The sequence below is a fragment of the Anolis sagrei genome, chromosome 2 (assembly GCF_037176765.1).
Source record: "Anolis sagrei isolate rAnoSag1 chromosome 2, rAnoSag1.mat, whole genome shotgun sequence".
Classification (NCBI taxonomy): Eukaryota; Metazoa; Chordata; class Lepidosauria; order Squamata; family Dactyloidae; genus Anolis; species Anolis sagrei.
The window spans coordinates 187383308-187400758 of record NC_090022.1 but is presented as its reverse complement, the minus strand read 5'-3'; the positions used below and the strand labels follow the sequence as shown (position 1 = coordinate 187400758).

At 43.2% G+C, this 17451-nt stretch overlaps 1 protein-coding gene across 2 annotated transcripts in view; it reads right to left on the bottom strand.

The window, feature by feature from the left end:
- The window catches only part of RARG (retinoic acid receptor gamma), a 179415-nt gene that overhangs the window by 151189 nt on the left and 10775 nt on the right, over window positions 1–17451 (bottom strand). The window lies entirely within an intron of this gene.

Below are 17451 nucleotides of genomic sequence, written 5' to 3'. Positions count from 1 at the left end.
CAAGAGGAAAAGACTTGGTGCAAATCTCCAGCTCTACTAGCAGAGCAGCAGATTGCAACAGTCCACAAGGTTTTATTTGTTGTTGCAATAGGCTCTCCAAGAAAGATGTATTTATGTAGTGAGTTTCCTCCTTCTCTCCCAGTTGTTATAGCACCAGAACACGTCCTCCGCTCTGCTCCACATCTACCTTTTGGCTCGAAGCAGTAGGCTAGATTAAAGGTTCTTTATCCCAACTCCCTAAGGAGATGAGAAAGATTACGCCCTTCATTTCATGTCAAGATTTGTTGATTAATTCCCAAAGAATATTTTTTGTGCATTGCTTGTGTGTCTGAATGACCAGCTATGAGCAACTGTAGTTCATATTTAATGCACAATGCTTAACGGCATCACCGGAGGCCAGCCCTAGATATCAGGTTTAACTTAGAAATTAGAGAGTTTGGGATGATATTAAACCAGCAGCATAAGGGAAATGCACCAAATGATGGCTATGGTTATACAGTGGACCCATGGTATCCACTAGGATTTGGTTCCAGGGCCACTTGTGGATACCCAAATCCATGAATGCTCAAATCCCATGATATGCAATGTCAAAAATCGAGGTTTTCATTTTGGAGTTTGGGAAAATATTTCATGGATACTGAACCTATGGATATGCAAGGCCAATTATAATGTTTTCCCTAGTGCTAGCCCTTCACAAAATTACATCCACAATCACAGCTCTCACGTCACCTGGGCAACATCCTTGCAGAAGGCCAATTCTCTCACACCAGAAGCGACTTGCAGTTTCTCAAGTTGCTCCTGACACACACACTAAAAAATCACCTAATATGAAGTTGCCCCTTTACATAGACAAGGGCCAGAGCTAGATCTACCTTCAAGCCAAGTGCAGAAGCCACTTTAGGCAATAGATCAACGATTCCAGGAAAGAACAGCAAATTGTTAGTTGTTTGATTTGCTAACTGGCTGCCAGGTATGGACCTTTTCTGCCTTGTGCCAAAATAACTAGACTGGCGGTAGGTATTACTATGACATTAGAGGACAAAGGGCACTCCATCTCAGGGTGCATCTATACTGCATCTATATTAATGCAGTTTGTCACAATTTTAACTGTCAAGGCTGAATGATATGGAAGCCTGAAATGTGTAGCTTGGTGAAGCACTTGCACTTTTTTTGCATTGGCTAAAGAGTTTTTAAAACTACAACCTCCATGATTTAAAGCATTGAGCTATGGCAGTTAAAATTATGTTGAACTGCATGAATTCTGGAGTGTAGATACACCCCAAGAGTCCATATGAGCCACTCCAAAGTAATCTGAAATCTTTCTGGGCAGACAAAGTAGGCATAATATGTTATGGGAATAAATGTGAGCCAATATTTGAGTGTATAGTGCTTTGCGCGTTGGAGTAGGGACACTGGGAAATTGGGATATGAGTCCTTGCTTATCCATTGAAATCCACTGAGTGACACTGGGCAAATGAAGTCTCGAAGCTTAAAAGGCAATGGCAAAGCTCCTCTGAACCAATCTTGCCAAGAAAACCCTGTAATAAGTTTCCCCTAGTGTCACCATAAAGACACAGAACAACATGAAATGAAATATGGTGTGCCTTGTTGATCACATTCCCTCCCTCATTCCAAATGATGTGAGTGGTATACACATTGTAAATTAATAATAGTAGAGAATTTCTCTGGAAGTTGCACTCCACTGCACTCCTACTCCAGATCCCAATCCTACCGCACCCACTTCAGTAAGCTAACCATAAAAAAAAAATGAATGTGTCCAGATGAAGGTAACTAAAATGATTGAGGGTCTGGAGATCAAGCCCTATGAGGAGTGGCTTAAAGAGCTGGGCATGTTTACCTGCAAAAGAGAAGGCTGAGAGGAGACATGATGGCCATGTTTAAATATGTGAAGGCAAGTCATAGAGAGGAGGAAGAAAATTTGTTTTCTGTTGCCCTGGTTATTAGGACGCGGCTTCAAATTAGAGGAAAGGAGATTCTACCAGAACATTAGGAAGAACTTCCCAACTGTGAGAACTGTTCAGCAGTGAAACTCTCTGCCCTGCAGTGTGGTGGAGGCTCCTTCTTGGGAGGCATTTAAACAGAGGCTGAATGGCCATCTGTCAGGGATGCTTTGAATGTGATTTTCCTACTTCTTGGCAGGGGTTGGACTGGATGGCACACGAGGTCTCTTTCAACTCTATGATTCTATAAGATAGCAAAATAGCTTAGACCAGGGGTCCTCAAACTTTTTAAACAGAGGGCCAGGTCACAGTCCCTCAAACTGGAGGGTCGGATTATAATTTGAAAAAAACATGAATGAATTCCTATGGACACTGCACATATCTTATTTGTTGTGCAAAAACCCCTTAAAATAATTAAAATGAAGAACATTTTAAAGAAATATAAACTTATTAGTATTTCAATGAGAAGTGTGGGCCTGCTTTTGGCTGATGAGATAAGATTGTTGTTGTTGTTGTTTTGTGCTTTCAAGTCATTTCAGACGTAGGTTGACCATGAGCGAGGGCCGGGTAAATGATCTTGGAGGGCCGTATCTGGCCCTCAGGCTTTAGTTTGAGGACCCCTGGCTTAGACCAACCATATACAATGAGACCAAGGACAAGATGGATGGATGGCATCCTTGAAGTGACTGACTTGACTCTGAAGGAGCTGGGGGAGGTGACGGCCAACAGGGAGCTCTGGCATGGGCTGGTTCATGAGGTCACAAAGAGTCGGAAACGACTGAATGAATGAACAATAACAACATACAATGAGACCATTTTGAAAACAACATACTTCCAACTGACAGTTTGTTCCAGATACTGCAGCATTTTTATGTGCTGAATGAGTGTCTGTCTTACAGGTTTAAACCACTTTTACCCTTGTCAAAAGCCTCCCTGCCTCTAATTGATAGCAGCCCGTTTTAAAAGTGTCACCTGAACATTTCTATATTTCTGTTCAAATTGCCTCTATTGACTTAAAAAATGGCAAGTCCTTCTAACAGAGCAACAGTGCTTTGGGAATTGAGGGAGAATGTGGATGGTGACACAATCAACTGAGTAGGTCTTCAGAGCCAGCTTCAGTTGACAAACCAATAGCTTCTTTTGCGTGTGCAAGTGCGATACACCTCCCATGGCCAACCCAAGAAGTATGCTCACACATGCTGTTGGGATGAACAATGGCCACAACTCATTTATTGATAACAGGAACAAGGGTTGGCAGCCAAGCATGGGTCCTGGATCACGATCGGGCAGCCCAATACTGCCCGATCCCGCACACGCCAGGGGGCCGCTGGCACAATACCAGGCAAACGCAACTCGGCACCCCTGGGACCACCGGGCGTCCCCCCTTTCCGCTAGGGGGGATACCAAACCAGATCCAGGGCCCATGCCCCACGCCAACAAGGAGTTGTGACAAGAACTATAGGAATGGAACAACGGAACTATAGGAATGGAACAATGGAAAATGATACTGGATTGTGATTTGGACGATGAGACGACGATGAATGGTTTCTGTAGTAATGATGTTTTTGTATAATGCTGTACTGTGAATTGTTTTATATTGTGTTGAATTCTGTTCTTCTTATGTTGTACACTGCTGTGAGTCGCCCCCGGGCTGAGAACAGCGGTATATAAGCAAAGTAAATAAATAAATGAATAAATAAGAAGCATAAAACAAACAAGTAACTGTTAACAGGTAACCAGGACAAGGTAAACAACACAAAAGTTAACCGCTGGTGAAAACATAAACCGCATGCAGGGTGGGTGGGATGGATCAGCTGTTGCAGGCCCAGTGCCTGCTGGGGAGCCTGGGGCAGCCTTATAAAGGCTGCCAACAAAGAGGGAGATGCCAGCTCAGGCCTCTCCCGCAGCGAGGCGTGGTCAGTTAGCCATTGGCCAATTGACCCGTCGGCGGGAAACCTTCCCACCATCCGAGGGGGCTTCTGAGAGGAAGAAGCCCCCTGAGGCAAGAAAGGTGGTGGGGGACACCCTGCACCGCAACGTCTTTGGCCCGGTAAGTCGGGCCATGCCCTTTCCCTTGACCTTAGCTGGAGAGAGAGGAATATTACCTTTGAAATAGCAAATTTTGTCATTTGCAAAGCTGCTCTACAAAGCTGCTCTACAAAGTATCTTCTTCATTCAAACACTAGGGTCAGCGTAAACCAGTGCAGTCACTCATCCACTCCATGAACATCCTTCCATAGCAAAGGTCAAAATATTGTAACTTTTGTCTACTCCTGCACTAGTCCCAAATCTGAACGAGACTTTGTACTTCTGCCTGCTTCCCTGATAGTGTTGAATTTCAAGCCTCCTGCTTTACTGCTGAGCTTTCAATTTCTTGTACTTTTCTCGGTGAAGGAACCCAGGTCTACAGCTTGTTCTAACTTGCAACATACAACAGGTAACACAGTTTTGACTCCCTCGGAACCAAGCCATTACCCACAAGGACTGCGAGCCATTTTATCCCCAGTACATCCAAGACTACTCAGCCAAACAGTGGCTAGATTGTGTGTGAATCAATGGCAGCGTTTCCCTTCTATTTTTCCAACCCAAACCTGTGTTACATTAAAGTCCATTTAAAAAGAAGAAGGCTGAAGGGCATCTGGTCATCAAATCAAATCAAAACATTTATTTCAGTCATAGACCAGCACAGGAAATAAAAGTCATAGTTTCATACAAACTTGGGATGTTTAGTACATTAAAAATATAAATACTCAAGCACAATATATGATCATATACCTTCTTCTTTTCCTGGAGGGTTATTTTACCCCACAGGTGCGTGGCTCACATGGATTTTGCCACTTTGAGCCCCATCCATGGGAGAAAAGCAGGATAATCTTATATAAATAAAAATGCAATGTTTGGTGAGTTGTTGTAGGTTTTTTTGGGCTATATGGCCATGATCTAGAGGTATTCTCTCCTGACGTTTCGCCTGCATCTGTGGCAAGCATCCTCGGAGGTAGTGAGGTCTGTTGCAACTAGAAAAAAGGGTTTGTATATCTGTGGAATGACCAGGGCGAGACAAAGGACTCTTGTCTGCTGGAGCTAGGTGTGAATGTTTCAACTGACCACCTTGATTAGCATATAATGGCCTGACATTGCCTAGAGCAGTGGTTCTCAACCTTCCTAATGCCATGACCCCTTAGTAGACATCCTCACATTATGAGGACCCCCAACCATAACGTTATTTTCGTTGCTACTTCTTTAATTCTGCTACTGTTATGAATAGTAATATAAATATCTGATATGCAGGATGTATTTTCATTCACTGGACCAAATTTGTCACAAATACCCAATAAGCCCAAATTTGAATACTGGCGGGGTTGGAGAGGATTGATTTTGTCATTTGGGAAGGTTGGAGTTGCTGGGATTTATAGTTCACCTAAAATCAAAGAGCCTTTTGAACTCCACCAATGATGGAATTGAATCAAACTTGGCACACAGAATTCCCAAGGCCAAGAGACATACTGGGAGAGTCTGTTGGACACTGACCTTGAGTTTTTGGAGTTGTAGTTCACCTACATCCAGAGAACACTGTGGACTCAACAGTGATGGATCTGGATCAAACTTGGCACAGATAATCAATATGCCCAAATGTGAACACTGATAGAGTTTGGAGAAAATAGACCTTGCCATTTGGGGGTTGTAGTTATTGGGATTCATAGTTCACCCACAATGAAATAGCATTCTGAACCCCACCAATGATAGAATTGGACCAAACTTCCCACGCAGAACACCCATGACAAAGGAAAATACTATGTTTTCTGATGGTCTTTGGTGACCCCTCTGACACCCCCTCGCGATCCCCACAGGGGTCCCGACCCCCAGGTTGAGAAACACTGGCCTAGAGCAAACTTTTGTTGAGAGGTGATTAGATGTCCTTGTTTGTTTCCTCTCTTGTCCAGCAGACAAGAGTCCTTTGTCCCACCCTCATCACTCCACAGATATATAAACCCATTTTCCTAGTTCCAACAGACCTCACTACCTCTGAGGATGCTTGCCATAGATGCAGGTGAAACATCAGGAGAGAATGCCTCTAGACCATGGCCATATAGCCCGAAAAAACCTACAACAACCCAATGATTCCGGCCATGAAAGTCTTTGACAATACAATGTAATGTTCATTTGTGGGATTAACATATCTCAAAAACCACTGGACGAATTGCCGCCAAATTTGGCCATAAGATACCTACTTACCCAAGGAGTGACCATCACTCGAAAATTGAGTTTGTCATTTGGGAATTGTAGTTGCAGGGATTTATAGTTGACTTACAATCAAAGACCATTCTGAACTCCACAGGTGATGGAATTGACCCAAACATGGCACACAGGACTCCCATGACCAACAGAAAATACTAGAAGGGTTTGGTGGGCATTGACATTGAGTTTGGGAGTTGTAGTACCTACATCCAGAGAGCACTGTGGACTCAAACAATGATGGATCTGGACCAAACAGCATAAATATTCCATATGGCACACAGATGGAGCTTGGGGGAAATAGACCTTGACATTTGGGAGTTGTAGCTACTGGGATTTATAGTTCACCTACAATCAAAGAGCATTCTGAACCCCACGAATGATAGAATTGGGCAATCTTCCCACACAGAACCCCTATGACCAACAGAAAATACTTAAGGCCATCCAGTCCAACTCCCTTCAACAGGGCAAGAAAACGTAATCAAATACTGTGTACCCACAAACATAAAGACATTACATATATTAGAAACCAACACTTTCTCATTATTTTATTTTCCAGATCAAACAGACTAGGCCACGGCGACGCGTGGCAGGGGACGGCTAGTAAATAAATAAAATGCAGATAAGACATAGGTATTCCCGGTCAGTCAGAAGGCCAAACAGTGTATAGGGTTACAGCCTGTGCTGGATGGGGTTACACAGGTTCGCAGCTTGGGAGTTCTCCTGGATTCCTCGCTGAGCCTAGAACCCCAGGTTTCAGCGTTAGCCAGGGAAGCTTTCGCACAATTAAAACTTGCGAGCCAGTTGCGCCTGTACCTTGGGAAATCAGACTTGGCCATAGTAGTCCATGCTCTCGTTACATCCCATATAGTCTACTGCAATTCGCTCTACGTGGCGCTGCTATTGAAGACTGTTCGAAAGCTTCAAGTAGTCCAACTGGCTGCGAATTTGCTACCAAGCACAATTCACTATATGGCTTTAGCCTATAAAACCCTAAACGGCTCCAGCCCAGTTTACCTGTCCAAACATATCTCCCTCTATGAGCCAAGTATTATGATCTGCAGAGGAGGCCCTGCTCTCAGTCCCACCCCCTTCGTAGGCACAGTTGGTGGAGCTAATAGAGGGAGCTCATCCGCCTCTCCCCGAATTCGAACCTGCGACCTGTCGGTCTCAGTCCTGCCGGCACAGTGATTTAACCCACTGCACCACCGGGGGCTCCATCCACCGGGGGCTCCATGTTTATTGTATAACTATGGCATTGAATTTTTGCCAAAACTTAGAAGTTCCCCTCAAGGTGAGAAGAGCAGGGTAGAAATAAAGTAAATAAATAAATAAATTGCCTTTCCGTTTCTGAAGGCAACTGTCCTGCTTCCTCCAAATGCTTCCCGCTTGTTAGCCACAGGAAAGAACAAGCCACAGGACTGATGTTCAATGCTGAGTCAATCATGCCTCAGGTCTGGTATCTGCCATCAACATTTCCATCTTCTTGGCCCAGTTTCCTCACTCACAGTCTAGTTAACCTCCATATTATGATTATGTGTGTTAGCAGAGGTCAGATTTAACAATGACTCCAGGAAAAAGTTGTGGGTACAGCACTACATTAATTAACAGGACCATAACAAAGGACAACAAATGATCCCCCGGCTGCAATCAGCCAAGCTTTGAAGCTACAAGGCCATTCAGTGCTAATTAAGATGGCCAATTGCAACACTCATACTTGCCTCAAGCAGACTTCTTTCTCCCACACTGGACATTCCACAAATATTTAAACCTCACTTGCCTAGTTTCCAAATGACCTCACAGCCTCTGAGGATGCCTGCCATAGATGTGGGAAAAACATCAGGAGGGAATGCTTCTGGAACATGGCCGTACAGCCCAGAAAACTTAGAGCAACCCAATAACTTCCCCGTCTACTTCTTATTGTCCCATAAATGAAAAACCCCTGGCCCTAATTTCCTCTAACACAAAGACTGGGTTGTGCTCAGGACTGCAGAGCTTGTTCATTTGTTCATTTGCTTTTGTCGCAACTCAGGATAGGTTCACCTTGCCCAAGACACCACCACACACCAAGGCCATCCAGTCCAACTCCCTTCACCAGGGCAAGAAAACGTAGTTTATTGAGAAAAAAGCAAAATCAAAACAGAGAAATAAAGAAGTAAAGTTCAATGAGCAATACAGAGTCTTAAATGCAAAGGCAACGTTCCCAGGTTCCAAAGGCAAATAACATGAAGCATAGTCCTTTAGCATTGGTTAAGCAAGAGTCCATGGCAGCAAGACAAAGTCTCCAAAAATCAGGATCAAAATCAACGTCCCAAAGAGCCAGAAGCTTTCCACAAAAGTCAAGGTAATTCCACAGAAGTTAATAGGGTAAAAGCAACATTGGACTGACAGAGAATGCCCTTCGACCAGATCATTAAATAAGTTTCCCCAACATGAAAGCATTGCGTTGACCTCTGGCTTCACATTTGTTGGCAAGGCCAACAACCTTCGGGGTGAGAAGGGCAGCATATAAATGCCATAAATAAATAAATAATAAGGTGTGCGCTTCTCCAAACTCTTAATTGCAAATGGTCCTCTCTTATAAAATCTCCACTATCTTCAAGGCCAGTTAGCTCATTATCTTCGCCCTGCCGGGCCTGGTCACCCTGAGAAACAAGAGGCCCGGAGCTCCCAGAAGGAGCCTCTACCTGGAGCTCCAAAGTTTCACTATCTTTATCTAAAGTCACATTCTTTTCTCTGGGGAACAGAAATGCTGTCTCTTCTTCAGAATCAACACTATCTGTTTCAACTGCCTCACTAACCAGAACATGTCCAGAAATCTGTAACCCATCATCCTCCTCGTCCTGAGGAAACTCAGGTTCAGAAAGCTCAGGCTCAGAGTGAACCACAACAGTCTTACTGATCTTCTTTTATCCCACCTTTCAGTGCAAAGCCTCCCCTAGGAAGGTTGTAAAAGATAATAAATAAATTTCCTATACAGGTATGTAGCAAGAAGACTAGTCCAGGCCCAATTAATCCTCCATCATCACCCTTTATTACCTACTTTGAAAATGCCCAGCCTCTTTCTCCTCCTCCCACTTTCCCCTTCATTCTTGCATATCTAAACTGCTGCAGAAAAGACTGCATTCAAATTGCAAAAGTAGTTTGGTAACAATTAATTTGGTAAGCGGGGGGTGGGGGGGGGAGGATAGGGAGAGGGATTATTTCCCTTCCAGACAGCTCATTTGGGGTTTTAATTTGATGCAGGCTTTCAAAGACTCAGTACATAACTCCCAGAGTTTCTCTGCTTCAAAAAGTAGTTGTGTGTGTTCTTCTTCATTACAAACTTTTACCCTCTTGTTGCCTAGCCTTTTGACCACACGTTGATGTTGCTCAGCCACAAATGTCCCAGTTTTCTTCTGTAAACTGTAGAAGAATATGTGTTTAAGTTTGTATAGTGGCCTTTAGGGGCCAATACAATCCAAAAATAAGACAGCTAAATGTGCTTCCAGGTTAAGGGCTTTTAAAGTGACCCACTCCTCTAAAAGGCTTCATACATTCTTTCATTTCTTCCTTAACCAATTTCTTTGTGGAACGGAAAATGATGGAAGAAACAGTGAAAAACTCCAGGAACATTACACAAGGAAGACATATGTATAACACAAATGCACATACATCATAAAAGTCTGCAAATAAGGCAAGATGATTGCAGAATAAAAGCTGCCTGGAAGGATCCCAAGTATAATTTCACAGTCATATGTCTGTGCATAATTTTATTCCTTAGCTGCCCTCACCATAACCTATAGGTACTTTTGAAATATGTCTCAACTCACTATGTGTCAATATGTCTGCACTCATCAAAAGCTTGGCCTCAGATTTATCTCCCATGCAGAGGCGGCCCTAGGTAATTTTCAACGGTAAGCAAACAGTATTTTGGTGTCCCGTCCCGTCCCCCAAACCAATCACTGATATATATTTTCTGTTCGTCGTGGGAGTTCTGTGTGCCATATTTGGTTCAATTCCATCATTGGTGGAGTTCAGAATGCTCTTTGACTGTAGGTGAACTATACATCCCAGTAACTACAACTCGCATATGTCAAGGTCTATTTTCCCCCAAGAGCGCCCCTGGGCAAAATCAACTATACTGCAAATGCTTACTTTGCGTAATGGGTTGAGCCGCCCCTGCTCCCATGAGCTTTGATTTCTCCAACCGATTAAAGCAGCCACTTCTTCAGGCTTTGGGTACAGTTTGACACCCCCCCCCCCCTATTCACAGGGGATACATACAACCACAAAAATAGCTAACCCTATTAGAATGAAAGACTTCTGGCCCAAAATACCGTAGAGCAGTGGATCTCAACCTGTGGGTTCCCAGATGTTTTGGCCTCCAACTCCCAGAAATCCTAACAATTGGTAAACTGGCTGGGATTTCTGGAAGTTGAAAACAAAAACACCTGGAGACCCACAGGTTGAGAACCACTACACTAGAGTCATGCTGGAGAACTTAAAAAATACTTAGCGATTTGATAGTTAGTCAGATGGACTGGTCGCACAAATATAGGGTCATACTGTGTGTCTTCCAGAAGTCCACTCAAACCCATGTATTTTGGGACCAAATTACTGTAACCCTTTAAATATCTGGCTCAAAGATGTGGGCAAAACGTCAGGAGATAATGCTTCTGGAACATGGCCATACAGCCCAGAAAACTCGCAGCAACCCAGTGATTCCAGCCATGAAAGCCTTCGACAACACATCTACTAGACCTCAGTTCGAAAGTTCTTTAAATACTTCAAATGAGGGGATGCAGTGAAATATGTGTACAAGGAGAATGATACCTTCCCCAGCTTCCCGCCGGTTAACACCTGACACCTTTTTTGTTTGCAATCACAAGGAGAACAAGACAGGCTGGTCAATCTAAACAGCTTTGTTGGATTGTTTCCTGGGACTAGGGCAGGTCTTGGATGAAGTTCCTTCCCACTCAAATCCCATCGCTTTTGAATTTCCTGGACCAATGTAAAAAAACAACAATAATGCAAAACAAAACAAAACACTGAAGCCTCTCAATAAAATGACTCACTTAAAAAAAAACCTTGAAGTCTTTCTAGTATAATAAAAGGGATGTAAGTAAAGGTAAAGGTTTTCCCCGGACATTAAGTCCAGTCGTGTCTGACTTTGGGGGTTGGTGCTCATCTCCATTTCTAAGATGAAGAGCCAGCATTGTCCGTAGACATCTCCAAGGTCATGTGGCCGGCATGACTGCATGGATCTCCATTACCTTCCCGCCGGAGCAGTACCTATTGTTCTACTCACATTTGCATGTTTTTGAACTGCTAGATTGGCAGAAGCTTGGGCTAACAGTGGGAGCTCACACCGCTCCCCAGATTCGAACCTGCAACCTTTCGATCAACAAGTTCAGCAGCTCAGTGGTACAACCCACTGTGCCACCGGGGACCTTGACCAACTACTCCAATGTGACCAGTCTAGGACCAAGTCTGTTGATATGAATGGAAGACTGGACTTATAAGGCTGGGTAATGACAGATATAGTCAGATACTGTTAAAAACAAGTGAAGGGAATGATGCTTTCTGGTCTCCACCTCCCAGAATCCCTCAGAGCGTATGGCTAGTGGTGATGCTGGCCAGGGAATTCTGGGAGTTGTTGTCCCCCAAATAATATTTCCAAATTTTGGGTTTAGTTCACTATCTCATTCAGCAGCAGTGGGAAGTAAGAGCTTGATAAACTTTATTTTGGCCAGCCACCAAATTTCTTTGGCTAGGCTCCCCCTTTATACACACACACTTTTTTTTCTTTTTTGGCCAGTATCATAACTGGTAAGAGGAAATCTGCCAAAAGAGCAGCAAAGAAAATGAGGCCAAAGAAAGGACAGTGATTTGTGGAGCTATGTTGGTGCCAAAAAAACCCAAATTCGGCAAGCAGAATTATGCAAATTGAGTCCCATTTGTATGCATTGCTTACTTTGCATGGACTCCAAAGACGAGCCTAGGAGATGGAGAGTAAATCATGGCAGAAGGATAAAAGGTTGTACAGAACTGCAATGCCCCCCCCTTTTTTTCAATCACTGATATGTCCTTTGTTCAAAACTTTAAGATGCTACTTGCACACTTCCATTTGTAGAACCTTGAGAACTAGAAACTTGATTTTTTTTAAAAAAACTCCCTTCTCAGCATACCCAGTTAGCTTTTCTATTCACTGGATATACACAAACCTAGTTAAATGCTACCCAATGAGTTACCCAAAGAAAGTGATGTGGTTTGGACAAAAATACTTAGAATTACTGTAGTCTTAGATTAGCTATTTCTCTCAATGACTCAGTGCAAGTCAAAAAAAGCAGCCAGGAGATTAAATGAAACCAAGGACACCTGGCTTCTTAGGACTTTATCACAGTAGACGGTTGTCTCATCTTTAATCAAATCGAAACATGTTGTTGTTGGAATAGTCACTTTCCTATCTGGCACTTTTTGGATACAAATTTTCACAATCAGTCTTCCGCACAGCCTCATTTCCTACCCATGGTTGCCCTAATTATTATATTAGTATTACTACTACTACTACTACTACTACTACTACTACTGTGTTCCACAGTTTCTGCATTTTCACAAGATGCAAATGTGAGTAGATTAATGGGTACCACTCTGGCGGGAAGGTAACGCCGCTCCATGCAGTCAATGCCGGCACTTTGGCTTAGAAATGGAGAGGAGCACACCACCACCCAGAGTTGAACACAACTGAACTTAATCTTATGGCTAAAACAATATATAATTCTATATACAGATTTTTTTTAAAAAAACTTTTCTTCAACTAGCTAAAAGCTGATGACTGTTTAAATTTTAAAAATATCTTCACCTGCCAATGCAAAGAAAGCAGAATGGAAGCAAAGTGAGCCTTCTATTTGAAGGAGCTCCATAGACTTGGAGCAGCCATCAAGAAGGCTCTCTTCTGAGTCTGAATCTGGTGAATCTTACATAGGGATAAGAAAACCCCCTAACTTGCATTCCACTAACCTGTGAAGATACACATCACTTCCAAGGAGTTTAACTTACACATATCAATAGAGACTCTCTCCTATTGTCCAGTGCCCAGGGCTTGAGCATAAAACAGTAACCATGGCTAAAGATGCACACCTTAGATGCACCTTAGTTGTAGCATCTTCACTTCCATTCATGCAATACAAAAAGGGCAGCTGGTTATCGGGTCAGTTCTGCAAGTAGCCAGAATTAGACAAACCCCTCAGATGGCAGATGCTGGGAATGGGAGATAAGAGGTAGTAGTCTCCTAACGTTTCCTCCAGATGTGGTCCTGTAGGCCAGCAATGCTTGGTGAATCACTCAACCGGTCTTGATCTCTTTGAACTGCCAATAGGTGTGGTAGGCCTCGATTGCCTTCTTAATAGAATCATAGAATCATAGAGTTGGAAGAGACCTTGTGGGCCACCCAGTCCAACCCCCTGCCAAGAAGCAGGAAAATCATTTTCAAAGCACCCCTGACAGATGGCCATCCAGCCTCTGTTTAAAAGCCTCCAAAGAAGGAGCCTCCACCACACTCCGGGGCAGAGAGTTCCACTGCTGAACAGCTCTCACAGTCAGGAAGTTCTTTCTAATGATCAGGTAGAATCTCCTTTCCTGTAATTTGAAGCCATTGCTCCGCATCCTAGTCTGCAGGGCAGCAGAAAACAAGCTTGCTCCCTCCTCCCTATGACTTCCTCTCACATATTTATACATGGCCATCATGTCTCCTCTCAGCCTTCTCTTTTTCGGTCTAAATGTGCCCAGCTCTTTAAGCCACTTCTCATAGGGCTTGTTCTTCAGGCCCTTGAGCATTTTAGTTGCCTTCCTCTGGACACCTTCCAGCTAGTCAACATCTCCAATTGTGGTGCCCAGAATTGGACACAATATTCCAGGTGTGGTCTAACCAAGGCAGAGCAGAGAGGTAGCATGACTTCCCTGGATCTAGACACTATACTCCTATTGATGCAGGTCAAAATCCCATTGAGTTTTTAGCTACCGTATCACATTGTTGGATCATGTTTAACTTGTTGTCCACGAGAACAGCAAGATCTTTTTCATACGTACTGTTCTCGAGCCGTTCGTCCCCCGTTTTGTATCTTTGCATTTCATTTTTTCTGCCTAAATGGAGTATCTTGCATTTGTCACTATTGAACTTCATTTTGTTAGTTTTGGTCAATCATCTCTCTAATCTGTTCAAATCGTTTTGAATTCTGACCTGTCATCTGAAGTATTGGCTATCCCTCCCAGTTTGGTGTTGTCTGCAAACTCTGGGTTCATTCGCTTAACCAATTACAGGAGGCTCCTTCTTTGGAGGCTTTTAAACAGAGGCTGGATGGCCATCTGTCAGGGGTGCTTTGAATGCAATATTCCTGCTTCTTGGCAGGGGGTTGGACTGGATGGCCCATGAGGTCTCTTCCAACTCTATGATTCTATGATTCTATGATTCTACAGATCCACCTAACCGTAGTTTTGCCTAACCAATATTTGACTAGTTTCTTTGCCAAAGGTCATGAGAGGCTTTACTGACATCCAGATACTGAAATCCAGTCATCTTTTTGTACGTGAGCAGAGGGAGAAGATACCATCTGGTCCTTCACCTAAGGCAGTGGTCCTCAACCTGTGGGTCCCTAGGTGTTTTGGCCTATAACTCCCAGAAATCCCATCCAGTTTACCAGCTGTTAGGATTTCTGGGAGTTGAATGTCAAAACATCTGGGGAGCCACAGGCTGAGTATCACTGACCTAAGGTATACAAATGTCAACTTTGGAAGAATGACAATTATTCCTAGAAAAGGTGATTAAAAAATATATGAAAATGATGGTGCAATCAATAATTGACACGAGGTAGGTTTCATGGACAAAATAATGATGTTCTGTCATGGATTGGGCAGGGATTTGATACAGAGCTTGGGAAGTGTAACTTTGCACCATAGATCCCAGAATTCCCTAATCAGCATGGCTGATAGCCATCAATTTTGTGGATTCTGAGAGATGTAGTCCAAAAAAAGTAACTTTTCCAACCTCTGATTATATGGCACAAAAGGTCTCACTGGAGCCCTCTGTGATCCAAGGGCACATTTTGGAACATTTCTTGGAATGTGAATGTTATTGGCAGAAGTACCCTGGTGAAGATCCTGAAAGAGAAAACATTAAGTACCAGGAGTGCGTCTGCAATCACAGTAGACTCTCAGTGAACCAGCGCCCATGGAAACTGGTAGATGCCAGGTAACTGTAGTTTTTGATTGATTGAGAGTAACTATTAAAATAGGCCTAACTAATACCATACCCCCATGTTAAAACATACCATAAACTCTGCATTGGCTTGATATTAATATTGAAATACAGTAACTAAAAGAAAATAATGATAAACTTAAATTCATGTAATACAGGTTTACTGTTTTATATAAATTGATTTCATTGTATTATAAATATTGATTTTCTTTTAATTTTTTTAAAGTATTCTTTCTTTGGGTTTTTTTTGCTGGTTGCTTCGGAGTTTCTGTTGCTTGAGTTCCACTTAACTGAGAGTCTACTGTACTTGCAGCTCATTATATCAGTAGTAATACTAATCTGCTTCAAAGAAAATATGTTTGTTTGTAGGAGGAGATGGGGAAGCGGAGTATCTATGGCCATGTGGATGAAAAATAAGGCTCAGAAATGTGGAACATTTCCTAACAAAGTGAATTCGCCAGAGGGAAATGTGTTGCCGGTTATAGCGATCTCACTACGATGCATGTGATATGCGTGGCGTTAACGGGGTCACTGTAGGGTCAATGTAGACTCAGGAAATGTGGTGCCAAACAGTCAGCATTGCCAATGTGTTCCTGGGCATTGCTTCTTTACCAAAACAAAATTGCAGCAGGGCCGAAATAACGTGAAAACAACAGAAATATATTCCAAAGCCACAGAAAAGGAGAGCAATTCAGCATGTTTCTGCATATTTCTTATTCAAAACTAAAAATATATACACATGTCAAATGAAACAACCAGGTCAAATAGGCATTGCATTAGACCTTCTGGAGACTACTTGAAGTCAACCAGGGATCTTTTTCTTTCACCAGCCTCCATTTTTTTCTGATACTTTCCATACTTGAGGCCAAATTTACAGATCTATCCCTTTTTTGTTGGAGATAGCTGCTGTGGGAGACTAATAATAGAATAATGGAGCTGGAAGAGTCTGTATGGGCCATCCTATCCAACCCCCTGCCATGCAAGAAATTTACAATCAAAGCACTCCTGACAGATTGCCATCTACCCCGTTTAAAAAGCCTCAAATGCTTTTAAATGTATGTGTTTAGTGATTAATTCTTCTATGTTTTTATATTGATATTACATTTTATTTGATTGGAGTCCCCGGTGGCACAGTGGGTTAAACCACTGAGCTGCTAAACTTGCTGACTGAAAGGTCGCAGGTTCAAATCCAGGGAGTGGCGTGAGCTTCCACTGTCAGCCCCAGCTTCTGCCAACCTAGCAGTTCGAAAACATGCAAATGTGAGATCAATAGGTAACAGCGCTCCATGTAGTCATGCCAGCCACATGTCCTTGGAGGTGTCTATGGACAACGCGGGCTCTTTAACTTAGAAATGGAGATGAGCACCCACCCCCAGAGTCGGACACGACTGGACTTAACGTCAGGGGAAAATCTTTACCTTTATTACAATGCTGTTATCATTCTGTATTATATTCATTGCTGTAATGTTTTGGTATATGTCAGGCATTGAATATTTGCCTTTGTATGTGTAAACCCTCCAGCAAAGGATCACCGCCTTGTCGGGGCGCTGGAGCTTGAGCACCTCAATGATGTCATGAGCGAAACCGTGAAGGGACACCCAAGACGGGACGGTTGTGGCAGAGAGGTCAGACCAAGCGTGATCCCTGGGGAAGGCAATGGCAAACCACTCCAGTATCCTTGCCAAGAAAACTAAATGGATCAGTACAACCAGAGATATGTCGGTATGCCATTGGAAGATGGGACTCCCAGGTCGGAAGATGGCCAAAATGCTACTGGGGAGGAGCAGAGGATAAGTTCAACTAGCCCCAGATGTGATGACGCAGCTAGCTCAAAGCCGAAAGGAAGGCTAGCGGCCGACGGTACTGGAGGTGAACGACGAATCCGATGCTCTAAAGATCAACACACCATAGGAACCTGGAATGTAAGATCTATGAGCCAGGGCAAATTGGATGTTGTTATTGGTGAGATGTCAAGACTAAAGATAGACATTCTGGGGGTCAGCGAACTGAAATGGACTGGAA